Source organism: Anas platyrhynchos, chromosome 4 (genome assembly GCF_047663525.1).
Source record: "Anas platyrhynchos isolate ZD024472 breed Pekin duck chromosome 4, IASCAAS_PekinDuck_T2T, whole genome shotgun sequence".
NCBI classification, from domain to species: Eukaryota; Metazoa; Chordata; class Aves; order Anseriformes; family Anatidae; genus Anas; species Anas platyrhynchos.
Genome location: NC_092590.1, coordinates 33,979,913 through 33,994,762, shown reverse-complemented (window position 1 = coordinate 33,994,762; position 14,850 = coordinate 33,979,913). Strand labels below are relative to the sequence as shown.

Genomic DNA, 14,850 nt, shown 5'->3' with positions numbered 1-14,850 from the left:
AGCTGCACCATTCCCTGTCCTGTCAGTCATGGCTCAAGTACCTGAGATACCTAGGTTTGTTGGCTTCTGAGATTCTATTTATCATTATTATTATTTTAAAAATTATTTTAAAGTGTTCCTCATTAAAATTTTAACTCCTATTTGAGGAGATGCCGTGTGACTTCATCAGTATGAGTGCTTTACTGATGTCTGGCACCTCACCATGTGTGACTGGAAAATTTTAAATTTAAAATGTAAATAGCTTTTATCAGAAGCAGTATGGAGTCCTCCACATTGCATAATAATATTAATGTCCTCCCCCCTCTCATAAAATGGACTTTTCTGGTTTTTGTGATGAGAAGGGTAGAAGTATTTTGATGTTGGCTGTGTTTTCTTGGACATCACAAACTACTGAAAGGTACTTCAAAAGCTTTTGTGAATATCACTGTGGTTTTCCAAAGCAGGACTAAGAATGACAAAATTGGGATAACGGGAAAGTTTTCAGATCACATTTTCTATTTGATTTTTAGTTTATTTTTATTTGCTTTATTCCATCTTGTTCTGCCAACCTAACTAAGATTTTTATGGGTGAACCAAAATCAGTGCAGGGCTTGAATAGCACCTCCTTTAGATGCTGTGTTTGCTAGCTTAAATTGAGCAACTAAACAGCATTATTTATTTATTTATTTATTTATTTTTCCTGGAATGGGACTACTTTAACAGAATTATCTGTCAGGGGAAGTGAGAACAAAAACCACTACATTCGTGAGAGGACAACAGTTCTTTCCAGTCTACCACGCTGATAAAGGAGCACTTGTATTTAAAAAGAAAAAAAATATCCTTATTCTGCTCTGTAGCCTGGAGTTCTATGTACTTTTGTAGTAAAGAGAGAAGTTAACATACCACCATTACTGAGAAGTTGAAACAGTTTAAGGAACACATACATTGGCAGATCGATTAATTATAAAACAATCATGGCAGTTCAGGAACCTCCTGGCAGTATAAGTAAAACTCTGATCTGATCCCACCACATAGCTCATGTCCAGGGCTGAATAAACCTGTAGCTAATCATGATCCAGCTTTGCCTCCCCCCTCCCATCAGGCTGCTGTTGAGGTTCAGCTGAACTGTTGCAAGCTTTGATGCATGAGCACTACTTATGCTTTATATCCAGGGTATGAAAGAGTATCTTAACAAAACAGCTGTTACTGAATGCTCTTGATATGTTTTATCACTGCAAACCCAGGACTGGCATAAGAAATATTGTAGTAACTTATTATAAATTTGTGCTGACATAATGAGCATAGGAACTGGATAAGACAAAGATAGCAATGTGGGAAGTGCATGGTGAAACCCTTTTAATGAGAGCCTGAACCTCAGTAGCCAAATTCTGAGTGCAAAACTGAGTTTGGGCATCTACTAATGGAGTCTGTTGGGTTGCAGTACCAGATGGACACTTTTGTCTGGGTCTTTATCTTGGGAGAGGCCCTTGGGAGGAGTGCAGGGCGGAGGCTCACAAGGAATGTCAAAAGAAAGCTTGATTTGTGAACCATCGCTTTGGATATAGTGGTCATAAGAATACAGGAAGGTTTACCACTGTAACAGTCACATGATTTTATTTTGCATAGGATGGTATAATGGAACAGGAGAGAAGTTAAATACGATAAAGGATGAGTAAAGTATGATTACCTTAAAATGAAGATATTTTCTTATTTTTAATATATAATCATTTCATTCTTGTAAATCAGTTGACTTTTTTAGAATTCAATAAACTTTTAGTTATTTTTCAGTTTTTATTTCCATCGACCATGTATTGTTTGTAACAGAAGAAGCTGTTGTCTAGGTCAGAAAAGCTTTCTTTTTCTGTGCAGAGACATTGAGTTGTTTTTTTCCTGAGAAACACATGAGGGCAGCAAAGGACCTTTGGAAAGGTGTTTGCAAACCATGCAGTTATTTGAAAAACAAAAACAAAACGAGAAACAAACATTAACAACAAAAACCCTCCTATTTTGGGAAAATAGATTTATCCTAGATTGATTAATGGAAAAAAAAAAAAAAACATATGAGCAGGAAAAAATGTTTTGTTTCTGAATTTGCCCTCTCAGTGTAGATGCCTCAATTTATCTTGTTCATAAGGAGAGTGTGCCAGAAAAATCAGTGTCTTCTCTGATGACAAGCTCAGGGAGAAGTTAAAACAGTTAAAGGTGGGCGACTGACAGCCAAAGTGTTTCAGAATATTTAATTTTTCCACTAAACTACGGTAGTACAAAGCACTTTGTTCTTGAGCTTAGATGAACAAAACACAAGTACATGGAGAGCTCTGCCTCCAGGTACACAGTTTCTGCTCTATTTTGAATTATTCCAGTGTGAATCCATTTCTGCTTCATAAAGATAAAAGGAAGCAGACACGTAAAAATATAATCAGGCCTGTGAAAAAGGAATAGCATGTAAAGTTTTTTTAAAGGCCTTGTTGATTTATTTATGTTGATTACTGTTCCTTCAGTGGCACAAAAAAGTCTTATATTAGTTACACAAGCCACCCTAGGCAGGTGATTAAAATCTTTTTTACATAAGTGTATATTTTATTTATATTGCAAAACTTTTTTTAAAAAAGTCTAATGCTGAATGTTATAAGTGTAAATGCTTATATTATATTTTACTAGCATTTACACATCTCTTTACTGTTCTGGCTGTTTGCTAGAAATATTTCACTAGTCCAAACAATGCATACTAAAGGAAGAAACAATAACGAATATATATTTTGGAACTTCTAAATTAATAATTTTAAAATACTTTCTTTAAATGAATACATTCCTGTATTAACAAAACATAGTTCTCATCTAGTGCAAAATACCCACCTCTAAAGTGATCCATAACTTCCAGCAATGTAATTAGTGGGTGGATTTTCATACTATTACAGGGTCAGAATTAACATATTAATATTTAGTAGACTAGCTTCCCCCTCACCTCCAGTGACTTTTAATAGCTATTTGAAACGGTTAATTGAATCTTGTAAGACAGTTTAGCTTTGGTGCGCTTTGGCTTCTGTGTTTATAATTATCATAGCAAACAAGGAAAAAGTACAACAAATTACTTCTGAGTTGAAGATGGGTCTTCCAGGATGGGAAGTGCCACTGCTAAGGTCAGTAATGAGAAGTGGTAATCAAGTGTTAATGAATATGTGGGGAAGATGTATGGTTTCCACTTTGATAGTTATCTACCTAGCTATCTGCATAGTTTGGACTATTGCCTTTTGCATGTGTATAAGATGTTTAAAGAATTGAAGAAAAATAAATCCCTTTCTATTGTGCAGCCTTGAGCCTGTTAGGAGAAATAATCTAAATCTAGCAGCAGATGGAGCTGAGCACATTTTCTTAAGAAGGCGTGTTGGGAAATACGATTTCAGGATAAGTCTAAGGCTATATTTTAAGACCTTGCTATGGTGTTGTTGAATAATATAGTTGCACTGGTAACAGTTACTAAATGTAAACAAAGAAAGTGCAAATTGCAGTTTTGGGGTGAAATCTGGACCCATGTAAGCCAAAGTAAGGGTAAATAAGCAGCATTGCTGTAGCTACCGTTCAGAAGTCTCTTTTAAGTTGTGGGTTAGACTTTGAACATTGTAAGCAGAGGAGAAAATTATTCATGGTAATAGTTGGATTTATGAGAATAACCAAGATGTATAAGGAGTTGCCATAGCTAGATTATGAGAAATATCTTGGTTGACCAGGAACTTTTTCCTGTTAGAGCTGTCTTTGCAAATAATGAAAGAACTGTAGGACCTGCATCTCAAGCCTGGCTTTTCTGTATTTCAGCTGAATGTCCAAGCCACTAGTAAGTCTCTGACCTTTTTTTTTTTTTTTTTTTAACCTTCTTTCTCTCTCTCTATCCAGTCTTGTCAGTAGGGGTGAATTATGAATGAAGAAGGCTGGCAGTAGAGTTAATAATTCAAATCAAATGATGAACAAATATTTGAAAATGCAGAAAAATGCAGTTAGGTGTTACACTGTCGTAAGAGGAGCAGCAGCTGTTCTGGATGAGACAAGTAAAAAGTCATGAATGTGAGAGATGGTTTTTAAGTTAGGGACTTCAAACTCTTATTTTCTCTATCCTTGTTGTCAGTCCTACTTTCTTGTGTGTATAACACCTTGCTGTTAAGTATTAACAGCAAACGTCTCAGATCCAGAGCACTAAAGCTTATTTTCCTTTTCACTTTTTTTTTTTTTTTCCCTTCTTTAATATTTAATTATCCTCTGAGACTGAGATAAATGGTCAAATTTCAGGAAGAAATCTGTGCAGTACTGGGTGCAGCCTGGTTCAAGGATACAAGGTATTGATAAACATTTATTCACTTAAATCAATTTTATTTCTTTCAACAAACCATTTTATTATGGGAGGTGGGCAGAGTGCTCGTGAGTAGGAGTAGTAACTGTTTTTTGGAATCACCTCTTGCAATTTTTGTAAATTCCCCAATTAACTAATTTATATACCCTTCATGAATCCATCAGTGGCTTTGTTGGTAGAGGGATTTATCAAGAGAGCAGGAGGACTTGCTGTATTCAAGTAGAAAGAGAAAGAAGTACTGTTCATCAGTCTGGTTATTTCTTACCCTACATAGATTCTTTTTTTTTTTTTTCCCCATTCATATTTGAGGAATCTGGTCACTTACACTGGTGACTAACTCAAAAATGCTATTTAACCATCCCTACCTTATATTCCTTCTGTTCCACATAAGATTCCTTCCCCTTTTGTTTTACAATGGAACTTAAAAGGACTGATTTTCCAGTCACATCGAGGTGAATCAGTTATGACTATTGCTGCTATGATTATGATACTAAATAAATTATAAATCATCCGTATGGTGCTTTGTATCTGTAGATTTCCAGTGCGCTTTGTGGGAAGGTCAACAATGCAAAACCAATGTCAAATTTGCACTGCAGGTATGAAGTCTGTGTCCATGACCAGTCTGCGCGCAGAAATAGAGGGTCTGTTTTGCATCAGTGGCTGACATCAGCCTTCCTCAGATTTTGTTGTTTGTGTGTCACATGCTGTTAAGGTCTGACATAACGTCCTTGCAATAAGGCATACTATTCTGGTCTGTAAAATTGTGGTGGAAGGTTTATGGTGTGTGTGTTCTTTGTTTGTTTGTTTCTCTCCTTCAGTCTTTGTTCCAAGTATAGGCTTTTATGCAAGAGAAGTGACTGTACTGTCTTCTCTACTGCTGCTTATGCAAAATTTGCCCCCATGTTGTCCCTATTTCCATACAGGCTGCTAAAGGTGCTGAGCTTTTCTGAAGTCTTGCAGCTCCTCTAAGCTAGGAGGGTAGCATCCAGCTGCTTGTTTTGAATGGGAGGATTTATGTGAGGAAAACAGGGGGGAGGCAAGAATTATGACTGTGCCATTAATTTCCTCTTCTCCTGCTATGGGGAACATATAACCTGGAATGGTTGTCGGTGTCTTCAGTCAGCATCTACAGCCAGTAGTATATTGGTGCTGTGCCCTTGTCATGGTATTTAAATTCTCTGATTCTGAGTGGTGGTGCAGACATACACAGGCAATTTCTGTCTTTATAGTTTCTGTCTATAATTTCTGTCTGTATAGTTTGCCTTTGTATGCACTGTCTCATTGCAAAAGCAGAGCTATTAACATTTTGTATCTGTTTTACTTCTCTTCATTTTAAGCTTTTACTGTGTGTTCTAATCATTTATTTATTTATTTATTTCCTACTCCCTTTTGGTTGTGAAGCTTCCTGCAGGCTTTGGTTAGGATGTGTGTGTGCATGTTCAGATAGGACAGTACATAATCAATTTTGAAGACTTCACAAATATTTTAGGCTAAATTGAATGCATTTAAAACATGGAGCTACTAATGGAGAAAGTACCTATTAGATATTTATAAGTGGGATGCTGGAGAAAGTTCACTACTGTATGCTGCTGAAGGGCAAAGTAGTGAACTAAGTGACAGATAGAGACCTTCAGCTTTTATTTCTCTGATTGAGTGATTGGAATCCCTTCCTTATTTTGGGATGTTTCCTATTCAGTTGCAAGAACTGAATTAGCTATTTAGAAAGAAAATGTGCAGTAGGAATGTATGATATAAAGGGGACTTGGAAGTTATTAAACTGATTAAAAATTTGGACCCAAAGTAACAGGTAAAAATGCTTTTATTATGTAGAAAGACAAAATGGTTTAGGGTTCAGATAGCTTTCCTTTCACTGAGATTAATATAATCATTTTATGAATCAGAATTTGAGCATATTTAGAAGCTAGGGTGTCATAAAGAAAATAAACTGTGTATACATGTATGTAAATTGTGTCAGTCAACCAAATTGGGATTATTATTTGTACTTTACATACTTGGATTTAATATTAATTGTTAAAATAACATTCTAATTATTCTGTTAAGCTGATCCTTCTTTAAGGCTGTAAACAAAAGTACAGTTCCACAATTATTGTGTGGTCCTAGGTGGTGCAAAGTAGGAAGACTTCCATTTAAGTGAGCATGGAATTATCCTGATGTAAAATTAAAGCCATGATGAGCACAGCTGAGCCTTGTATAGTTATTTTAGTTATGGACCTTGAACTGAAGTGTAGCTGTCAGGCGGAAGGGAGAAATCCTATTACAGCTTCTCACTTTTGTCTTACCAGACAGTACTGCAGCCTTCTCTGTGAGACCATACATGGCAGTGCAAGTAATTTCCCAGATGATTAAATTACATTGCCCTGAAAATTTGAGATGATGTCAGGAATGGTTGCACAAAGAAACAAATTTCCATTAATTACTCAATTACTTACTTATTTTATTTGGGATAATCAAAACATAATGACAGCTTATGTCACCCTTTCTCTGCTAGCAATGCTTAATCCTAGTTTTAAATGGATATTGCCAAGTTTTTGTGGCTTGTGGTCTGTCTGGCTTTGGTTCATGAGGATACTGCACTTCTGTTCTAATTTGTCCAGGAAGTAGAAACCTAATAGGTTATCTTCTTGTAAAGCAGTTATGATTTAGTTTTCTTAATGATGCAGTTAGTTTTTCATATTCTATATGTTACAGGTTCTCATGCGTAGCTGGCCATAAAGGAGAACTGGAAAGGCACTTTCTTTTGAAAATCCTGATCATGGCAAGTGCTACACACTACCCTCTAAAGGGGAAAAGTTTCTTGTAGCTCATCTTTTCCTTGGAACATGAAGAATTTATTAAAATTTGAAGCTCTCTATCATAGTAGGCACAGAGATAATAGAAAAGATCATCCTTTAAAACAAATTCCAGAATATTCTGCTTTTACAAAAGGCATTGACTTCTTCTGTATTTTTCTTCATGCATTTTAATTAATAGTCTAGCCATATCCATAGTACCTAGGGTGCATTTGTTGTCATAACTGGATATTCAGAGTACAAGATCACAGCCTGCTAGAATTCAAGGGAAAGTAATCTGTAGTTATTATAGATGTAAAGAATTTAACATCTAATTAAACATCTACATTTAACCCTCAGTTAAAATGAAAAACATTATTTTTTTTTCCACATTTTTAATTCAATAGCTTGAGTTAATTCTTAAGGGAACATATAGTCTGAAGTAGTATGTATGTAAAGGATGTTCAAGCTGAAACTTCTATGAAGGCTATATTGTAGCTTACTTTGAGCCCATTAGTCTTGTCAAAACATCTATGTTAAGTTACATGGTTATAATGTTGCTGGTGAAATGTAGTGTCTTAATTATTGTTTTTTGTTTGCTTTTGTGTAGTTGTTTCTGGGGACAATAGGCATGATATTCATGGACAGGTGTTAATGTCTGCGATCAGCATACGCTCTGGCCTGTCTGATGAAGAGTTCTGCTAGCTGTGCATGCCGTGCTGCCATCTGCTCTGCACTAGAGCTCTGCTTCTTGTTGACATGTTTCTATGTAGGGATGCACAGCATTTTTATTTTGAGATGCCTGTGCTTCCTTTTAAGTTGAACAAAACTTCTTTTTGGGGTAGTTAAAGGAGTTGTAGTAACTTTGTTACCAGGTTACAGCCAACACCAGGCACCCTTCTTTATTTGGTTAACTGTGAACATAGAACAACAATTTTTATATTTTCAGTGTTTGGTCTAACAGTTTGTCTCATTGGAAGTAGTAAGTATTTTGAGACATCTGGAAGTTAAATTACTGTATAGTTTTCTCAGAAAAGAACAGTATATATGTTTGGAAGATGTTTCTTAAACCAAGATATTTAATTTTGGTGATAGAAAATCAGAATATTTAGATTAACATTATTTCCAGACAAAAATGAATGCAAAGTGAGTATAAAATGCTACCAAATTTTATGTTAGATGTTTGTAGGCTGCACTTAGGTGATTACAGGAGGAAATAAGCAATAATGAGTGCTTACGAGTTTGTTATTATGCACCTTTGTTCTTATATTAGGATGAATATGCATTACCTGAAACTTGTTTCATATTTAAAGCACAGGCTGCCTGGTCTTGGCTATTAAATAACTGAGATCTTATTTGTCTCAAAAAAAATTATTGTAATTTGGAGCAAATGTTATGGTGAAGTGTGTGCAATTAAAATGGGAAACTAGCTGCTGTAGCGAGAGGCCCTAACCTCGGTTTCATGAGTAGAGAATTGTTTCCAGGAACTCCTTTTCCCCAGCAGGTTTGCCAGATCCCACTTTGCCCGCGCTAATTAGACGGGCAGTCTGCCTTAAATCATGCTGGGTAGGGTTCAGTGCTGAGCTTGAATTACCAGAGGACTCTTACTTTATCAACAAGAGTATATTGGGCTGGAACCTGCAATCCAAGTGCCCTGGCGGTAAGCTATGAGCTCCTCCTTACCATGTCATCGGTGGGCTACAAAGCAGGAACATGCTTATCAGTAAAGCAAATTCTACGAGTGTGCAGTTCTTTCAGGTTGCTCTGTCTCATAGCTGTGGGAGAACTTTATTCAGAGATCCTTGTTTCCAAGTCTGTATAGACTTGGGTTAATTTTGCGTCTTTGGTTGATCTTTATCCATGGGAATTTAGTATTTGTCATTCTTCTGTTTTGAATGTGATTCTCTGCAGTTGAAGACATCCTCTGGGTTATGCAGCAGGTGGTGAGCACCAGAGGTAGCGGGCTGGGCAGGTGCAGGCAGGCAAGCATGGCTGGGGAAATGGGCACAAAGCCTGGCTCTTTCTTCAGTGCATTGCAGGAAAGGAAGTAAACCTGTGAGGTGAGGTGAATTTGTTCCTTTCTATGCATTAAAAATAATCCTTTATTAATGGCCAAATGCATAGAGCAGGATTTCTGCCTGCCCTGTCAGGGTATGGCCTCAGTACTGACTCCCAGTTATGTCCTCCAGCTGACTGCAGACTTGGCAGCCTTCTGTGTCCCTGGTGAGCAGCTGTGCTTAGGAGATACCAGGTGACATGCAGACAAAAATGGAGACCTTTTTTGTGTTATTGTGATGCTGAGAAAAATGACTATTGATATTTTGTCACTTTCCTTTTTATCAATGTTGACCTCTTTTTAAGACCACAAGGTTAAGTGTTAGACTTAATTCCATCTCACTTAAAAACCAAGTATGCAGCGTGCTATAATCTTCTTTCTAATTAAGAGAATATCTCATCAGTCTGTAGTATTTTGATCACCTATTTTTCCAATCATCTTGGAAAGAGAAGATATTTTTTTAACCTCTGATGCAAATTAAAATATGAAGACAAAAAGACCAGCATCTGGTCTGCTTGCTGTAAATCCCCAAATAGCTCTCTCCTAAGTTTGGACATAATGCCTAGCTAAAATAGCAAGAACTACTGCAACATGAAAGCTTGATAAGTCATTGATGAGTTGCAGACCCCTCTGGCTTGCCTGGTTTGCCTTCCTTAAATTCATTTAAAAAGTTCCCAAGTGGATTGTAGCCTCTGACCACTTTCTTCTGTATTAATCCTGCGGTTTCTGAATGACTACCTCTGGGGAATAAGAAAAGAATCTAACAAGATGACAAAAATCTAAAAATATCTCCGTTGCTTGCTACATGAAGTATCCTTACAAATGCATTTGGATCATTGAAACATAAAACTTCTGACTGTTGAAGTATTTGTCAGTGTTTATAGGGAAGAAATACATTATAGGGCTTAAATACAAGCTTAGCACTTGAATACTGATTAGTCATCAGAGACGACACAAATTTAGACTTCACTACTTAGTCTTAGTTCAGTTTGATTCTTGTAACCATTTTGAAGGCTGAAAGTGTAGAGGCAGCAGCTGTACCATTAGCAGAAATGTCGTTCTGAATTGACTATTCAGTGGACATCACTGAGCAGTCATATTTTACTACCAGGAGTAAAATCTTGAAGATAAGCAGTCCCACTGAGTAGAGGAAGAAATAATTGAAAAGGATGATTAATTTGTGATTTAAAAAAAAAAAAATCAGTTTTAAATCAATTATTGTGTAGGTAATTAAGAAGTTCTCTCAATATGAATAAGTTAACTTGATGAATTGTGTCATCCATGAATGGCTTAAATGTATTTTGTGTAAGGGGAGTTTAGCAAATTAAAATTAGTAATACATTTTCTGATAGCCTCTCAACAGACAAAGAAGCCTCACTGGGACTAGTTTTAGAAACACTGTTTGTAAGTGAATTATCTTCACCTCTCTCTTTGAGGGTGCTGCCCAAGGATTAACTGCACCTTTTAGCTGATATTACTTCAGGAAGGAGAAGCTGAACAATTAATATGTATGAATCTGCAAGATATGGACAAAGTACATTCCTCTGAATACTTTTTATGTGATTAACAGCTTTTTAATGAAGTATTTATAATATTCCAGTTATACCCCTGAAAGTACTACAAGCAATTTTACTTTTCTGAACTGAATGTACATTGCAGTAGTTACATGGTATGCTAGAAGAATGTGGAAGGATATAAAGCATTGTAATAGCTTAATTGTGTTAAGAATTAATTAAGAGAAGAAAATCACATTTATTTTTTTTTTCATGGAGGGTTGTTTGGGTAGGACTTTAGACTGGGGACTGCAGATCAAAACTTGACCTTAAAACGTCAAATACATACCTATTTGACTGGAGCCTATGGAAATCATAATTTAAAGCTTGTGGAGCGTATTTCTTATTGCCAGCCTCTAGATATGGGGACTTTTGCATCTTCTAAATGCAGGACTGACTAATAGGTTACTATGGAATTGATTTGCTGTAGATTAATGAAACTATAAACCAAGAAGGATCACAAGCAAGGTTCTTACAGGAGGACTTGGACAGTATATTATTCCATAAACCAGCTCTCAGCTATCATTGTCCAGCAGCTAAAGGAGAACTGAGGTGCACTAGCTGATAGCAGAATATCTTGGCTCTTATGGAGTCATTACTCCTGCTGTAAGCAAGAAGCCAGAAAAGCTGGCAGCACAGGAGAGGACAGTGTAGAGATGCAGCCATTCTTCAGGGATCCTCTTGCCTCTGAACACTCCAAGTTACCAAGATAGGGAAGATATGTTCAGTTTTTACTCAGTACCCACTAATTTAGTATCTGAAGAAACACTTATCTTTAGTGCTTAAAGGAACAAAAAGTATTTGAGGGTGCATGACTTCCCTGTATCATATTTCCATTGGTCAAATCCTGTAGGTCTATGGGAAGGACAGTTCATTCTTAGAAAACTCTCAGTGCAGCATAATCAAGCTATATCCTAAATGTGAGCAAAATCTGTAGTAGTCTGTAGTGAGAATATAAAATCTCTGTTAACAATACCAGAATTAATGGGTGTAAAGGTGATCTGAACTTTTAAAATATGCTTATCTAGAAACCATCTTTATATCTTGTAGTAAGAGTAGAGAGGGCTCTTTGTACACAATAAGAAGCTGGACACAAAATAAATCAGTAGAAGGTATTCAGTCAAATAAACTGCACAACAGTGGCATATATTTGTTCTTAAACTTTCAAGGGTTGGTTTAATAGTTAATCTTGTATACCATATTAATTCTTTAGACTGTGTCAGGTATGATGTATGTCCCACTCACAGAGCAGCTGGGGTGAAAATGGTATTCTGCAACTGTGTACGTATGATAGAGACACTAATTAAATAGATTTCCACAACTGTTCTGCAGTGTATTGTTTTGCACTCCAACATAGCTTAATATGAGGGAACCATGGTGTGATATGTTATTTTCATATACTTTTTCTTCAATTATATTCTGCTGCACCATGTAAGAATGCAGCCTTTTAAAGGGAGGTTCAAATGGGTAGCTGTGGAAATGTCTACAAAAGGTTACAGTGTTCTTATGCCACTCCAGGTTAGTTTTCCTGAAACATTACATAACTGTGGAGTTAAAGCAGGCAGGATCCTAGGGGGTTATGTAATACTTTTTTGCATATAGCTCAATGTTCACAGTCAAACTAGAATGCATTTTAAGGTCAGGAGTAATTAATGATGGAAGCACCTACTATGTGGAGGATTTATGGTAGTCCAGCTGTTTAAGCAAGTTGTCAACCCCTTCTGGCTGATATGACTTATACCTTGGTTATGGGAGTTTTACAGTAAAGAATAAAAAAAAATGCTTGCACTAATGATCAGCAGTTGCGAAACTCTAGTTTGATTGCTTTCCAGTGCTGCCTCCATGAGGCAAACATTTCACTTTTTCACAAATGTCTCTGTTTTAAGAGTTGCTTGATCAACCAGGAAAAAAAAAAAAGCCAACAAAACAAAATCAAAGCCATGAATGAGCTTTGTGACAGTGTTTCTAATACAGTGTTTCTAATACATTAATATCTGAATTTCAGGTTCAACTAAAATTTACTTTTTTTTTTCCTATCATAGGTCTATATTTCACTTATTTCCAGAAGAAAATCTCAAGTTCAGAGCAGCAAGTCAGACAAGGGTTTGTCATCTTTGAGATTTCCCCCTTAAGAAGTGGGATTAGATTTCCAAGAGACTTTTTGCACCTACAAATATGTACAGACTAAGAACTGACAGAAGGCACTACTTCCAGTTGCATTTCCTCAGTCTTGCAGGTATGATTATTGGGGAGATTCCTCTAACTGCAAATTCTTAACAAGTCAGTCCAAAGAACTATACTACTTTTGTTATTCCTTGTGCTGTTTCTGACACAGAGTTCTGTGTGAACTTTTAGCAGTCTGGTGTGCCACATTTCAGGTGCTGCACCATTATTCTTTTCAATTCTTCCCTTTGGTTTCTTTTATTCTTGTTCTGCTGTTACACTAATCAGGCTGTGAATGGTTTTCCTAAGTCTGTACCTTCCTGCATAAGCACTGCTATTTGAGCCAAGCTGGCAGTACTGCACAAATAAATGTTTTGCATTATCTTTTCAGTTCTGCAGTTACTAAAATGGATTCTTTTTATTAAATCAACACCTATAAATGACTGCCTTAACCATTACTGTAATCTCATTAACTTTCCTTGCCTGTTGGAATAGAAATATGTATTTATAGTGTTCTGAAGTAGATAAGCAAGTTAATAGAAGGTGAAAGTAACAAGAAAGACACACAGATTATTAGTATTTAACTTCCCTGAAGTGTGATTACTTGTAGGAACATGTTAGCTAAAGCAGATTTTGAAACAGACTTTAAATAGTTGCTCTACTATGAAATAGGTATAGTGTATTTGTAAAAATGCTATGTGCATATTGTTGAATTTTCTTCTGGAATGTTTGTCTTCTCATATCCTTATGTTATATCCCTATTCTGTAATGTATTTCAGAGTGTTTAATGCCGGGATTGTCTGCCGTCCTGTTTGTGAATCTTTAATGTAAACACAGAATTTATACTTAACATATAAAATGGCAATTCAGGAAGTAACATTTTTTTCCCTTTTAAAATGCATTATTGAAAGAGGAGAGGTATGAACTGGGAGTCAGCACCATGTGACCATTCTGCTGAATTTGAATAGTTGACATGCTCCATAGATTATTCTTGGTAAATGCTGTCTTGGGATCATTTTACTAAATCTTCACAGAAATTCAATTCTGGTCAAAGAAGTTCTATCTTCTTTGTAGTCGTCTTCTTAGTATTTCTTTGAAGTACTAAAAATCAGTTTCAAGACTAATGGCAAGAATGAATAGATCATGATTTCAGTGAACTCTCCTTGAGACATTTGACAGATTTCTCTCTGTAAAGAGCATAACGAATACTATCACAATGGTAGTGTTTCACTCTCATTCTTCATAGGTGTATGGGAACACACAAGATGTAAAGAAGTGGAGAATTAGACGTTCATTTATGGTACCAGGCTAATATGATCAATATACATTACCGTCTAGCAACATCAGCAAATTACAGTATTAAGCTCTGTGGCTTTTATTTAATTTCTAAAATAATATTTCCAGTATATTAATAAATCATTATGAATTCTGCCTGCAAATATGAGGATATCTGTATTTAGCTAAGCAGTACAAAGTACATAAAACAGATTTTGCATCTACTTCTAGTCAGCTCTTCTACTTGTAGCCATCTACTTCTTCCAACTCTTCTGTCTACAGAGTAACCTCACTTTATTTGTTGTCTAGATATTTAGTACCATGAAAGAAGGTGATATTTTTTAAGCCAAATGGAATATCACTTTCTGTGCATCACATGCCAAAGAACAGGAAGAATTAGAAAAGGAAGTAAATGGCAGAATGTTTTTTTTTTTTTTTTTTGGTGTTATTACTTTTCTTGTTTGTTGGTTTTGTTTTACCAAACAACAACAAATGCTGTTAATTTTATCTTCTGACTGTATGGTGATGATACCAAGTTTCTCAGGTTGATATAACATTACATCATTCTACAGCTGACCCATAGCAATCTTCCACAGCTGCATATTAGATAAATCAAGGATTTACGAGGTGGTACATGGTTACCTGGCTTTCTGCCAGCACTGTCTCATCCTTGGTTGAAAATCCTGGTTCTTC

General features: G+C 36.1%; 1 long non-coding RNA gene across 11 annotated transcripts in view; it reads left to right on the top strand.

The window, feature by feature from the left end:
• LOC106016054 (uncharacterized) overlaps positions 1-14,850 on the top strand; it is a 270,464-nt gene that overhangs the window by 1,185 nt on the left and 254,429 nt on the right. For all 11 annotated transcript variants that reach the window (XR_003496990.3, XR_011809047.1, XR_011809045.1 and 8 more), the window contains exon 2: positions 12,762-12,955. This is a non-coding gene — a long non-coding RNA (uncharacterized lncRNA). The remainder of the gene's footprint in view (positions 1-12,761; positions 12,956-14,850) is intronic.